This window comes from Podarcis muralis, chromosome 3 (genome assembly GCF_964188315.1).
Source record: "Podarcis muralis chromosome 3, rPodMur119.hap1.1, whole genome shotgun sequence".
Lineage (NCBI taxonomy): Eukaryota > Metazoa > Chordata > Lepidosauria > Squamata > Lacertidae > Podarcis > Podarcis muralis.
Genome location: NC_135657.1, coordinates 17,049,382 through 17,063,249, shown reverse-complemented (window position 1 = coordinate 17,063,249; position 13,868 = coordinate 17,049,382). Strand labels below are relative to the sequence as shown.

Sequence of the window (13,868 nt, the reverse complement as noted above, 5' to 3'; positions counted from 1 at the left end):
GAGGTACCACTGTACTGGAACGGTGTGGGAAGAAGGACTTCATTAACTACGAACCCCCAAATTTGGGAGCACCTCCAAACCTGTGCCAATGTTGGATTTGTGGGTGTTAACTATGAACCCCGGTTTGATGTCTCAATTAAGTTTGGGGGGTGTTGCAGAATGCGGGGGGTTCACTGCAAAATGACTGCAAAGCTTTGGCACTGGTTTGGAGGGGATCCCAAATTTTGAGGCTCGTGGTTAACGAAGCTTTGGAGAAGGGCAAGGCAGTAGCAAGGTTGGGGGCTGTGTGAGCACACCGAGGGAGCCAAGCCAGCCTCTGCTGACCTCTGGTGTTCCCACCCATGCAGGCCTTGCCACCCTGCTGTGCCCACATGGTAAGCAGCAGGGACGCTGGTGTCAGGAGGGCACCACTCTGTGGCACCCCCTCACCTGCCCTGCATCTGACATCATATATGATGTCAGGGGTGCACCAGGTAAAGATGCAGCTGGGCCAAAGGGGGTTTGCAGGTACCGCCAATCAGCTGATTAGTAGCACCTGCAAAGCCCCATGCAGAGCTCTTTGCAACCGGCAATGGTCAGGTGGTCATTGGGGCTACTGTGCAGGGAGCTATGCAAAAACCGGTCAGCTGATGTCATTGTGATGTCAGGTGATTGACAGGTAGGTGGGCAACTGGGGGCATCACATAGCCAGGATTTTAGGGGGGCATGCATTTTGTTGGGGGGGGCAGAACCTCAGTTAGCTATGTATTTTTATTGATTTAGTGGGGCAGCTGCCCCTCCCTGCCCCCCCCCCCAGCCATTCCCATGGCTGGGAGTGGAGGAGATAAGGATCCAGGCCACCAGCTGGGTGTGTATCACCTAAGAGCAAAGGAAGTGTTCTTCTTGCTTCAGAACTGCAATTTATACTGAAATCCATGTGGATTTGATCAATTGCTTAACAAAGACTTACTCATACCATTACCCGACTAGGATTCCTTATAGCCAGTGACAGCCCTATCACAGAAGCAGTCTTCGGATGTCTGCAGCCTGTGTAAAAGGTGGAAAGAGGGCTGGATATTCATGCCTAGGTGCCAATTAGACTCTGTAGAAGGAGCTCTTTTTGTCCTCTTGCCTGGCTGATATGAATAAACAGGGCGAGAGGGCTTTGCTTTTTTTCATAACCGATGCATGAAAGTACAAGGCAGCATCCTAACAGGGCTCAGAATGGAATGCAAGAGAAACTTCTGTGGCACAGATGTTAAACAGACGATGAGTGCAAGAGCTGCAGATCAGGCCTACCATAGGTCTCACTTAATTTTCTGCCTGTTGTCCGTGTGCTAAAATGCCTGGCCATGTGATGGGCATGGCACAGGAAAATTGGGGGAGCTCAAAACCCAATTTTAGTGCTATCAGGGCCAGCTCTACTGTTAGGCAGAGTTAGTCATCTTAAGCTGCAAATTTTCATGGTCAGAGAACAAACTGTCCATGTTAGTTAATTTATTAGTGTATTTTTACTGCCAGAGAAGGGGGAGAGGTGCTTGTGGGATGTTCTGCCGTAGGTACCAAAATAACTTATGGCCTTGGCACCTTGACGTGGGGTATGTTCACATTTCTTCCTTAAGAGCACAGTGAAGTTGTTTTCCCCTAGTACATTTCACAACTCTTCCCCAAGCCACCCCTATCACATCATCAGCATGGCTTGACCAGGGTCAGATTCATTTCTGTTCATGTACGCACTGGGGGCATTAAGCGGGGTGGTCACCCGTAAGCAAAGGTGTTCACACCTTGCCCAGAAACAAATTAAGAATGGCATAAGAACTCCAGCTGTTGTGAAGCTGGTTTGAGAAACAAGGCATCAGGCAGAAGTATGGGCTAAGAAATAATAATAATAATAATAATAATAATAATAATAATAATAATAATAATAATTTATTATTTATACCCCGCCCATCTGGCTAGGCCTCCCCAGCCACTCTGGGCAGCTTCCATAAAAACCAAAAATACAGTAAAAAGAAAGTCCAAGATACATATGCACTTTGGATAAAATGGTGCAACCACAGGTTAAAAACTCAGCACTGAAAACACAGGGAATGCATGGTCAACAGGAGCGTGAACACAACCAGGGAGAGGGGCAGGCAGGATGTCTTTTGCTATAGTGCATCAGGCAGCAAAATGTGTTGGGTCGGCTTATTATGATGTTGAGAGAGAGAGAGAGAGAGAGAGAGAGAGAGAGAGAGAATGTACTAAAGAAACAACAACTCCATGGAAAAAGGGGTGGGAAGTTGACAAAAATGAGAGAAAAGACGAAATTGTGTTTTGACTGTCTAGGTTAAAAATGCTGAAACTTAATAAAATATAATGTGGGGGGGGGGGAGAGAGAGAGAGAGAGAGAGAGAGTGAGAGAGAGAGAGAGAGAATGTACCAATTTCCAGTATGCTAGGCAAACCCGCAGGTCCAGCTTCACCCCCAGGGTAGGAAAAACTAATGACAAAAAGCCAGCTATTTGCCTTAGGATATGCTTCAGACTATCAATAGTCAGACTAATATGCCTCCTTTTTATCTTATTTTCCTTACATAAGATCGGAGATACATTCTTCTCCCCACCCCCACCCCCAGGCAACAAGATGTTTAAAAACAATACAACACCAATGGCCCTTTAGCACAATGAGAATTTGTAAGTTTAGAGCAGAGCTAGGCAGAAATTTCTCAGAAGACTTCCTCCCACCACACACCCCTGAGAAAATTTGCGATATTTTTTTCTTTTTCCCACGGGGGGGGGGGGAGGTAGAAGCATTTTGCAGAAGTTTCTCAAAATATTTTCCACCATTTCTTTGCAGAATTTATCCTCCCCCTGGAGAAATTTGGTGGAACGGTTCCCCACAATTTCTCTGCCACCAAATGGTGGGGTAGATCTTGAGGGGCCATTTGCTCAGCTGTAGTCTGGAAGGTTGTGGACTCTCCTTCCTTGGGGGTTTTTAAGCAGAGGTTGGGTGGCCATCTGTTGTGGATGTTTTAGTTGAGATTTCTGCATCGCAGGCAGTTGGGCTAGATAACTCTTGGGGGGTCCCTTCCAACTTTCCAATTCTATGACTCTATGGTCTTTCAAGGTGGGATCCTGTCTGACTATTGTGTGTCCCTGGTATCATCTAGATCAGAGGTTGCCAACGTGGTGCCTGCGGGTCTCCCCCCCCCCCCCCACAGTGCCCATGAAACCTTAGAGCCTCCAAAACTAATCACTGCTTCCTCTCCCAGGTCATGAGGTGGCTACCTTTTTCTTCCTGGAAAAGTACATAGAACTGAAAGAGGAAGGTGTAAGAGTGAAGCGCTAGTCTTTCCCACTTCCTGTTTTAGTTTTATGTACTTTTCAGGGCTCAGATACATTTTTCTCAGGCTTTTACCCAAATCCTGTGGGAAAACAAAGCATGCGTACACACACTTTCTCTCTTTCTGTCTCTTGGAGGGGACAGGAGAGAGAAGCGGATATGGAGGAGGTTTGAGAGAAGTGCCCAGAGGAGGCAGCTCATGGCACTCACTCAGAAATCCTTAAAAGGCCTAAAAATTGGCAGTCCCTCTTCTAGATTATTGGTGTCTTAGGGTTGAGATAGGACAGGAATGTAGGGCAAGGGGACAAGTGCCGCTGGTGGAGTGTTCAACATACATTCGCATAACTGGATATGCTTTTTCGAGTCACAGTTAAAAGAGTGTGAGCTGTGAGCTAAGGAGTGCTGGAGATTTTTGCACTCTTGCTCAGTTCAGCACTGTGCACACCCAACAAGTGCAGGCACTTATGGCGAGTCACAACTGGCCGAGATGTGGAAGGATTTGTGTTCATGTATGGTCTGGGAATGTCGTATGAGGAACTCCAACTTGAGCGAAAACAGGCATATGTGGTTGGTATGTTTGTATTTGCTTGCAAGCCAGACCGCAGCTTGACTGTGTATGCGGCTCTACATCAGTAAAAGCACTTGCAGGGACAATCTGGCCATTGACTCTCAGCTTAACTAACCTCGCAGGGCTGTTGTGCGAGGATGAAGCGGGGAGCAGAGAACTGACTCTACAGGTAGAACATCTCTGTGCACAGGTGACACGCCACGTTAGGAAGGAAGAAGCGCTCGCTCACATCCGCCTTCCTGCAAAAACCACCCAACGAGCGCCACAGGTATCTTCATTCACACGTTCAGGCAAAGCACGGCTCTCGCGTGTCGCTGGCGAAAACTCCCCCGCAGCAGCAGCAGCCGCCGCCACGCGCGTGCAGGGCGCGTGGCGAGTCTGGGGACGGGGGTGGGAGGATCTTGCATGCTGATAAGGTGCGCGTGTGCGTCCGTCCGCGCGGAGGGGGTGGGCTGGAGCGCTGACTGGCACCTCGCCACCTTCCCTCAGCGAGCAAGCGAGCAAGCAAGCAAGCAAGCTGCGGCTCCCTCAGCCGCGGTAGCGCGGAGAGGAAATCCGGGAAAGAGCTCCCTCAGCCAGTCGAAAAGAGGCGAAGCCGCTCGCTCTTTTTCTCTCTCTCAGGGAGCTGCCGCCGCCGGCGCGCTTCGAGTCCCAAAGTCGAAGCGAAGTGGAGAAACGCGCGGGAAAGGAGAGCGGCGGCGGCGGCGACCCTTTGGCCCGCCTGTCCCTTCCGCCACCCAGGGCAGCATGAGGAGGGGCTGCTTGCCTGCTGCCGCTTCCAGCGTCGGAGAAGGAGCGAAGGGACGCCGCCGAAGCCGAAGGAGAGGCGGGGAAGGCGCGCCGAGGAGGCAGCTCGCTCGTGGCCCCGCCGCGCTCTGAGCGGACGCCGCTCGCCGCCTTTTCTCCTCGCGGCTGTTGCCGCCGCCTCTCCTCCTCCTCCTCCTCCTCGCTGGGCGCGTGTCTGTCTGCCTGCTCGCTCGCTCGCTCTCCGGCTCCCTCGCCCGCGACTCCTTCCTTCCAAGGGGGGCGCCGGCTGCTGCTCTTCGCCGCCGCCGCGCTGCATGGGGCGCGAGCGCTTGGCGCTTTCCAGATATGGTCAAGGCGGCGTCGGGGGTGGAGGTGGCGCTGCCGGCCGCGGCGGGCTCTCTGTGATCGCCGGCACCCGAGGAGGGGGGCCCGGCGGCGGGAGGAAGACGCGGACCCGCTGAAGGAAGGCGAGTAGCAACAGCGGCGGCGGCGCTTGCCTACTCCTGCCTACAACAGCCAGTCAGCCGGGGAGCGGCGGGCGAGCAACTCTGTCTGCAGGTAGGTAAGGAGCGGAAGCAGGAAGAGGCTTTTGAGTCCCGCCGACAGGGCTGCTCGGTGGCCAGGAGCGACCCGGCAGGAGCCTCCGCCGCCCTCCGGGTGGGCCCTCGCCGCCTGCCGCGCGCGCTCGCCCGACCTCTCCGAGAGCGGGCGGGCGGGCACCTTGCAAAGAGCGGCTGGCTGCATGGACGGAGGAGGAGGAGGAGGGATGAATGGACCGGGAGGGACCGATGGCTTCTCCGTCTCCCCTCGGCTGGCTGGTGGGCAGCCATCACGCGCGGGCAGCACCTGTGCCGAGGACCCCACACCCATTGCAGTGTGTGCGGAAATGTGCCTTCTCGAGAGGGGAGGGGAGCACTAGCGTAACGGTGGGGTGGGGAGAGAGAGAGAGAGAGAGAGAGAGAGAGAGAGAAGGCGCTGGGCTCAAAAGCTGATCTTGCAAAAGAGGCGAGGGTGCCTGGCCAGGGGCTGTGGGGGGCTCCCGGGGAGATGTGGGGTGCGGAGATGCCCTTCCTCGGAGACGCTTAGAGAGAGAGAAACGAGTGATGGGGTGGGGTTGGGGAGGGGGCGCCAGGCGGGATGCTTAAGGATGCTTAAGTCTGGTCCTCCTCCTTAGGCAAGGTTCCCTATCCGGGGTGTGTGTGTGTGTGTGTGTGTGTGTTGCCCGCGCCTCTCCGCAAACACGCCCCCTTTGCCCACCCTCTCTCCCCTCCTCCCGCTGCTCCCTGCGTGGCTGCCCAGGGTGGGAACTTCCCAGGCACCTCGTGCTGATTGCAGGGATCTCCCCGGCGACCGAGGGAGGGACCTGTTGCTGCAGAGGAGGTAAATATATATATATATATATATATATATATATATATATATATATATATATATATATATATATTTTTTTAAAAACCTGATTTCAGTATATATGAAGAAGGAGATTCTGCTCGGGCTTGTGAGGATGCTGCTGTAGCGGCGGCGGCTGCCGCCTCTGGCGTGTCCGCTCCATTGACAGCGCTGCAGCCGGGATGATGAATGGCTGGGAGCGGAGATTCGTATTTCCCTCTTCCGTCGGCGGGAGGGAGAGGAACCAGCCCGGGTGGCTTTTGGGGTGTGATTGGTTTTGTGTGGAAGGGGAAGCGAACGGCGTTGGGCGTCTTCGGCCAGGGAAAGGGCACCCCTCTCCCGCAGTAAATGGGAGGCAGAGGGGTGGAGACTGCGCCGGTGGCTGGAGGGTATGCAGAGGGTATCAGGAAAAGGATGATTATTATTATTATTTTTAAAAGCTGCAGTTTCTAGGCAAACTCGCTGTTCTGTGACCAGCAAAGGAAAAGCGGTGTGTGTGTGTTGAGAGAGAGAGAGAGCGCGTGTGTGTGCAGGCAGCACGGTTCTGGATGGAAACCAGAGTTTGCCTGGAAAGGGAGAGAAACCATAGCTTGGAACCTCGTGCGATTCTTGCATCTCATTTCAACGACGGGGAGGAAAGGGCTGATGCCGTCAAAGTAGGTGGGAGGGAGGGAGAGGTGTCCTGGTTGAGGGATAAGCCAGAGGCTATCAGGATCCAGGTATCTCTACAGAACACACCCACCTAAAGGAACCTCCCTTTCCATGCTCCTGCCGCTCCCTCCTACATAGGTCAATGTGGTAGCGGATGGGTAGAACAGCTGCATTGGGACCACTGCATGGGTGGGTGGGGTGGAGTGTGCTTATGGGCATCATCCTGCCTTCCTGCATGGTTGAGAGGCATGAGGTGCACATCTCCTTCCTTGAGCCTCCCCTGAACTTAAGCAACTGTGGGATGACAACCTTGGGATGCAAAGGGGGAGCCTTTCGCGTCTCCTGCAAATAGTCTCTTTGCGGCTGCATTTTTAATGTTTTCTTAATCATGGCATTGACTTAAATGTGTTAAAGCATTTAACTACAAAGAGATGGGGGAGACGCGTACACGAAAAGCCGTAGTGGAGCCATTCACGGCTGTAGCAGCACCGCTATAGTTCCCATGGCTGTGGGAAGGTGGCTTTTAGCCTTGCGCCAGCCATGCTGGGGATCTGTGGGTGAGCATTTGCATGGTACTCCCTGCCGTGTATATAGAAGTGCAGGTTAGAGATGGCTATTTCCAGCAAGGTGCTTGAAGTAGCAAAAGAAGTAGCCCAAGTGGCTTCGAGCAACATGCTGTCCGAAAGCATCTGCAGGTGTTTCTTGAAGCAGATTGTCAGAAATAGGCGTGCCGAACTTGTGTGCCTGGGTGGGGAGAGAGAGCTCCGCACATACCGAAACCTGCAGACTTTCAGCAAGGGAAAGGCACCTCCGAAACAGCCCTAATTGTACATCACACAAGGTTTCTAATGAGCAAGGCAAGGTATAGTGAAGACCCTGGAACAAAAAAACAGCATGTTAGAGAGAGGGTGGAAAGGTTAGTGATGAGAAAATGCCATTTCTCAAGCACAGCATGGGAGCAAGTAGAGGGTTAACTGGAAAATGTTCTTCCACAGAGGCTCACTCTAATTTTCTTCATTTTTCCACAACAGTTGCTCAGTCTGACAAGCAAAAGCAAACTGCTGCCTTTGTAGCACTTGTTAATTTTGCTTGATTTAGCATGTTTGCTGTTGGACGAAAATCGATTTTTCTTTTTCCTGCACAGCAAATTCGCTGGCTCCCCACAACACACACTTTCCCTTTAGATATTTACTTAAGTCTCTTCCTCAGGCAAAGTAAATAATTAGAGACACCTGCAGCCCTGATTGAGTTCTAATTCTCTTTCCAAGCAATGCGGGATTCGTACTATTAGGAGCTCCATTATTGTCAAGAAACACATTGCGTCGGTTTCATCTTCTAGGTGGAGGCATGAATGCATCTTACCAGCAGTTTTAGTTTAATTCTTTAATAGCAGCCTGGCTGATTTTTTAATATCCTGGTTGTGCAAAGTAACCTTTCCAACAGGGGGTAGGTTGTATAGTAGCAGCAAACTGCCAAAACACGCTACCAATCCTGTAAACAGATGGGGGAAGAGCCTTACTTTCTAAAAAGAAGGAAAGCCATAATAACATACAAAAGGGTTAGCTCTAGTGGATGCAATTAATTTTGCTGCTCTCTTTGTTCCAGCTTTATAGGCAGTCTGTTCAAATCCATCCAGGTGCGCAGGACCGATTTCTCTCTTTCTGTCTTCTCATCATCTTTAATCAGCTAGGTGGTTCAGTGACATTTTTTTTCTCCCACTTCCATCTGCCGAATCCTTCTGCAACCTGAACAAATTTTATACTGTATATTCCCAAGGTGTTCAGGAGGCTGTTTTTTTTTATAATGCTAAAATCTACTACCCCAGCTCCACACTTTTCTGTGGAGCTGCCCAGATCCTTCTTCCCATGGGACGAAGCCGTTCTTGCTGGCACCCCATATCAGGGGTTCCTAGAGCCTCGTGGTCCTTCTGTGTCCTTCTGTGTCAGAAAACATCGGAATTGTGTGCTGGCTGGCTTAGCCTAGCAGTCCGTCTAGTTCAGCGTTTTGACAGCAACCGGCCAGATGCTTAAAGCACCAATGTTGGAAAGATTCCAGGTGCTTCAATTTTTTATTTTTATTTAAAAAGCCAGCCGTTGTAGCGCCTAGAAAATGCAACATAGGCATCCCAATAAAATGCATGCGTCTTCAGAAAAAGCCCCACGGAGTTCACAGTGGGGTTTACTCCCGTGATGCAGCGAAGGCAAAGGGGGCACTGCCCCACCAACTCCAGTGTTTGCTTGGCCAGCCCCCACCTGCTTGCCTTCTTACTGACAACCAGCTCAGGGGGTGGCACAACCTGTCAGCTTCCTCCTTCTCAGTGTTGTCCTTGTAGAACTCAGCAAAGAGGACGGCAACACTAGAATTAGTTGGCTCTGCCTGTCATTGGCTCCACCTACCGTTCAGGCTTCTTGCCTCCTGCCCTATCAGTTCCAATGCACATCTCTTGCCACTGCTCCCATGTAAGTGCATGTGATTGCATTCAGTACCGAGTGCCACAAAATCTGCAGCCGTAAATATTGGGCACCTAAACATTCTATCTTGGTTCCCAGTACTGTAATTTGATTTCAACACCCCTCCTCTTTTTTCTTCAGAACCGCTTAGAGAAATTACTAGCCTTGATGTGATAGAGATAACCCACTTTCTGTCATTATCTGGTAGTCCTGATAAATTAAGATTCTGATTTTGTCTTTCATCTGGCCACCGCTATATCTGTGTGCTGTGCCAGGGCAGCATGGAAAAATGAAGACAGGCGTCTCAGCATGCAGTATTCACTGTTTTTCTTGGTTCTGGGTGTGCTAAGAATAATGATACTCCTAGAACTTGTATTATACCAGGATTGACTACAGTGGTGCCTCGCAAGACGAAATTAATCCGTTCCGCGAGTCTCTTCGTCTTGCGGTTTTTTCGTCTTGCGAAGCACGGCTATTAGCGGCTTAGCGGCTATTAACGGCTTAGCGGCTTTAAGAAAAAGGAAACAAACTCGCAAGAACTCGCAAGACATTTCGTCTTGTGAAGCAAGCCCATAGGGAAATTCGTCTTGCGGAACGGCTCAAAAAACGGAAAACCCTTTCGTCTAGCGAGTTTTTCGTCTTGCGAGGCATTCGTCTTGTGGGGCACCACTGTATTTCATAGAGTTGGAAAGGACCATGAGGATCATCTAGTCCAACCGCTTGCCATTCAGGAATCTTTTGTCCAACATCGGACTCGAGCCCGTGGCCCTGAGATTAAGAGTCTCATGCTCTACCGTCTGAGCTATCAGCATTTATATATATATATAGCATCTGCTGAGCATCCCAAGGTTTCTCATGCACTCTCTCAGTAGAAAAACAACAGATTTCTTACACTATGCTTGTTTATTCGGAAAGCACACTTACTGCTTCTGTGTCTCTCCACCCCAACATTGCCTGTGACTTTTACTCCTCCAGCTGCACCACCTTTACCCACCTGAAGGCCTCCTCTTCCCCTCAAACAAATCTACCCTTTCTTCGTTGCTGCCGTTCATGCCTGGAAGTGCCTCCCAGAATATCTCTGTGGCTCCACCTCTTGTACTCCTCAAAACCCACCTTTTCTGTGAAGACTATATGGCAACCAAGCCTAAGGAGGCTTGACTGAAATAAGCACATATTCCTTCCCCTTCTCTCTCTTTTCCTTTCCTTTCACTATTGTCTCATTTGCTTTGAATTACAGGGTTACCGTACAATGAAGTTATCCCATTCGCTTCTACCTGCACAGTGGAGCTTTCTCCTCATGCACACTCCCCAAATCTGCTCCGGAGGGGTGGGGGAAGGTGACACCAGAACAGATGGGGATGGGCACACTGGTAGAGGAAGGGGGAAGTTTTGTTGTTCAGGCGTGGAAGTTCTTGTGTGGTGTAGTGGTTAAGAGCGGTAGTCTCGTAATCTGGTGAACTGGGTTTGCGTCTCCGCTCCTCCACATGCAGCTGCTGCGTGACCTTGGACTAGTCACACTTCTTTGAAGTCTCTCAGCCTCACTCACCTCACAGAGTGCTTGTTGTTGGGGAGGAAGGGAAAGGAGATTGTTAGCTGCTTTGAGACTCCTGAAGGGGAGTGAAAGGCGGGATATCAAATCCAAACTCTTCTTCTTCTAATGGGATAACTTTGTTGCATAGAGCTGCTAGACTGCAAACTCCTTGGGGCAGGGACATGGCTCCTTGTACTTTTAAAAGATCCAAGTGCTGGATAAATAATCATAATAGGCATTCTTCTTCTAAAGAGCATAAAAATAGCCCTACTAGGTCAGGCCAAAGGGTGATCTAGTCTAGCATCATGTTCCCACGGTGGCCAACCAGAAGCTGGGAAGCAGGACCAGCGTGCAACCGTTCTCATTCTTATCATGCCCCTTTAAATGTAGTGCGACTTCCATTTATGAGTAAGCGCACTTGGTTGGGGCTGCAAAATTAGATCAAGTCAGATTTTAATATTAGTGGCCATTATTAAATTTGTATAGTGCCCTTCACCTGAAGATCACAGGGTGTTTCGCAACATAAAAATACGAATGAGAACACAGAATACGTAGTAAAACAAAATAAAAAAGGAGGAACAAACCAATAACCCCCGCCTCCCACAAACACATTTTAAACGCCATAGAATGTTAGTCAGCTCAAGGCCTAGTTGAAGAGAAATGTTTCCGCCTGGCTCCTAAAGCTGAAGGCGCAAAGTGGGGAGAAGCATTTCATGAATGGGGAGCCTCGTATTCATATTGCCGCCCTTTGGGACTCTTACGGAGGAGGCACACGAATAAGGGCCTCCGATGATGGTTGCAGGGTCCATGTTGGCCCATAGGGGGAGAGAGGTGGTCCGTGAGGTATTTATTCTTCACATTTCTATTAAAATCGTACTCAAAACAGCTTACAAAGAAAACAAGAACAGTATTAGAACACTAACTTTATGTATTATTTATAGATAGATAGATAGATAGATAGATAGATAGATAGATAGCATATGTGTGCTGCCCCATAACATACAGTTCTCTGGAAGCCTCCTCCACAAAAGGTCTAGGGCAGGGGTTGGCAAAGTTTACCTCGCCTGGGCCGGTTCACTCCAGTGGAGATCCCTCTGTGGGCCGGATTGCACACGCATGGCTGTAATTTCCGGCGTCTGCGCACGCACAGACATGATTTATGGCACCACGGAAGCAAGTCTCCACACTGTGCTGCGCCGGTTTAGTGCAGCGCGCGGGGACTCGCCGAGCGGGCGGCTCGATTCGTGGATGGCTTGTGGGCCGGTTAAACGACCCCTGTGGGCCGCTTGTGGCCCATGTGCCTTAGGTTGCCTACCCCTGGTCTAGGGGGTGGCAACACAAAAACAAGTCTTTTCTGCATAGGCTCCCCGCTTCTGGAATGCTCTCCCCAGGGAGGCTTGCCTGGTGCCATCATTGCATATCTGTAGGTGCCAGCCAGGCAAAAACATTCCTTATCTCTTAGGCTTTTGGCTAATTAAACAATCTATGGCCTTTGAATTGTGTGTTTCTTGGGGGGGGGTATTATTATTATTATTATCTCAAATTCTGAGTAGGTACATATGAGAGGAAGTGGTTTTTCAGGTAATCTGGCCCCGAGCTAGTAAGGGCTTTAAATGACAAGAGTTTTGAACTGGCCTACAAAATGGACTGTGGAAAAGCCAGTGGAAATGATGATCTGCTGATGGAATATGTTCAAATCTTCAAATCCTTAAGGAGGTCTGCTTCACATTTTGAGTACCATAACCCTTAAGTAATTCTTGCAGTGAATGCTAGCATTGGTCTTTGTGGCTGCTCCTTCTGAGTGCTGAAGTAGCTGCCAATTTTCATCTGCTGCCACTATTATTTCCTTTTGACACTCCTGTCCAATTATCTGGGACACCATGCCAAAAGAAGTGGGGCCCCTATGCTGAACCAGATTTTGGGCTCTATTACGTAGATAGCGTGCCTTTGTCTGTTACTATTCACACAGAAAGGTGAACACAGACTTATTCAGACGCAGCCCCCAATTTCCTACTATTCCATCCTGCCGTTGCATCTTTCCGCAGTAGAAACATTATTTTGCAAATTTGTAAAACCTTTTACAAATTAAACTCTACTCCAAACCTCACTGCGATGCAGTCAGAGCCTTTAGTGTTCTACAAGCAGTTCAGCATATGCTCAAGCGAAAGTGGCACTGGGTGCAGAATTCAGCTCCTTGAGAATCACAGCCTTAATTTAGAAACAAAACCCAAACATTTCTAGTCTTTAAGGCTGTGAATAAAGGCTTGAAAGTGTGTGGGCAATGTGGTAAAATTCAAGAACCGGAACAGTGACTGAATAAATGACGCAGGTATCGTTGCTGGTTCTCTGTACTATTCCTTCCCCCTCCTTTATGCCTAGCTGAATAAATTTTTGCAAAATAAGCACAATATTCACAATGATTTCCATAATTTAGGCTTGTTGAACTTTCTTTGACGTAGAATTTGGGTTACCTTGGTGCAAACTGAGCTCCTGTTGCTCTGTCCCAGGTTCTGCCAACCTAGCAGTTTGAAAGCACACCAGTGCAAGTAGATAATAGGGTACCACTGTGGTGGGAAGGTAAATGGCATTTCCGTGCGCTCTGGCCTCCATTACGGTATCCCATTGCACCAGAAGTGGCTTAGTCATGCTGGCCACATCACTTGGAAAGCTTTCTGTGGACAAACGCCGGCTCTCTTGGCCTGAAAGCGAGATGAACGCCGCAACCCCTTTGACTAGACTTAACTGTTCAGGGGTCCTTTACCTTTTATCTTTACCTAGGGTGGTGATGGGTGCCAAGCAAGCAAGCAAACAAGGAGGAAAGCAAATAAATAAATAAATAGCTTTTTTATCCATCCAAGTTCTCGGCTTTGCCTGCCTGCCTGATGCTCCGGTGTTCCATACCTTATTAACTATTGTTCATAGATGCACAGCTGCCTTTCCATTTTGGCTGCTGATTTTATTTTGAAAGGTTCCTGCAGAAAGAATCAGACACGGTGATATGAAGAGAAAGAACAAAATGATCAGTCATGGTTTCATAATTGTTTAAACATTTTGAAATGTCCTGTTCGGGAAACATAAGATAGCCCTGAGATGTTTTGCATTGGGGTTGCCTTCAGTGAAGTCCAGTGCCTTTTGCCCATTTTTGGGAAATATTAGGGTGGTTATTTTTATATCACCTTTTGCTTGATTTCAGTGCCATGGAAGTCATCTTGATGGGAAGATTGCAGAGG

At 49.5% G+C, this 13,868-nt stretch overlaps 1 protein-coding gene across 9 annotated transcripts in view; it reads left to right on the top strand.

Moving 5' to 3' along the window:
* SLC8A1 (solute carrier family 8 member A1) overlaps positions 1–13,868 on the top strand; it is a 287,090-nt gene that overhangs the window by 28,485 nt on the left and 244,737 nt on the right. Inside the window, exon 1 of one of the 9 annotated variants that reach the window (XM_028724950.2) lies at positions 4,387–5,175. The exons of the other annotated variants lie outside the window; for them this stretch is intronic. The gene's annotated coding sequence lies outside the window, so the exon portion shown is untranslated. Of the gene's footprint in view, positions 1–4,386; positions 5,176–13,868 lie in introns of those variants that run through there. 9 annotated transcript variants of the gene reach the window in all.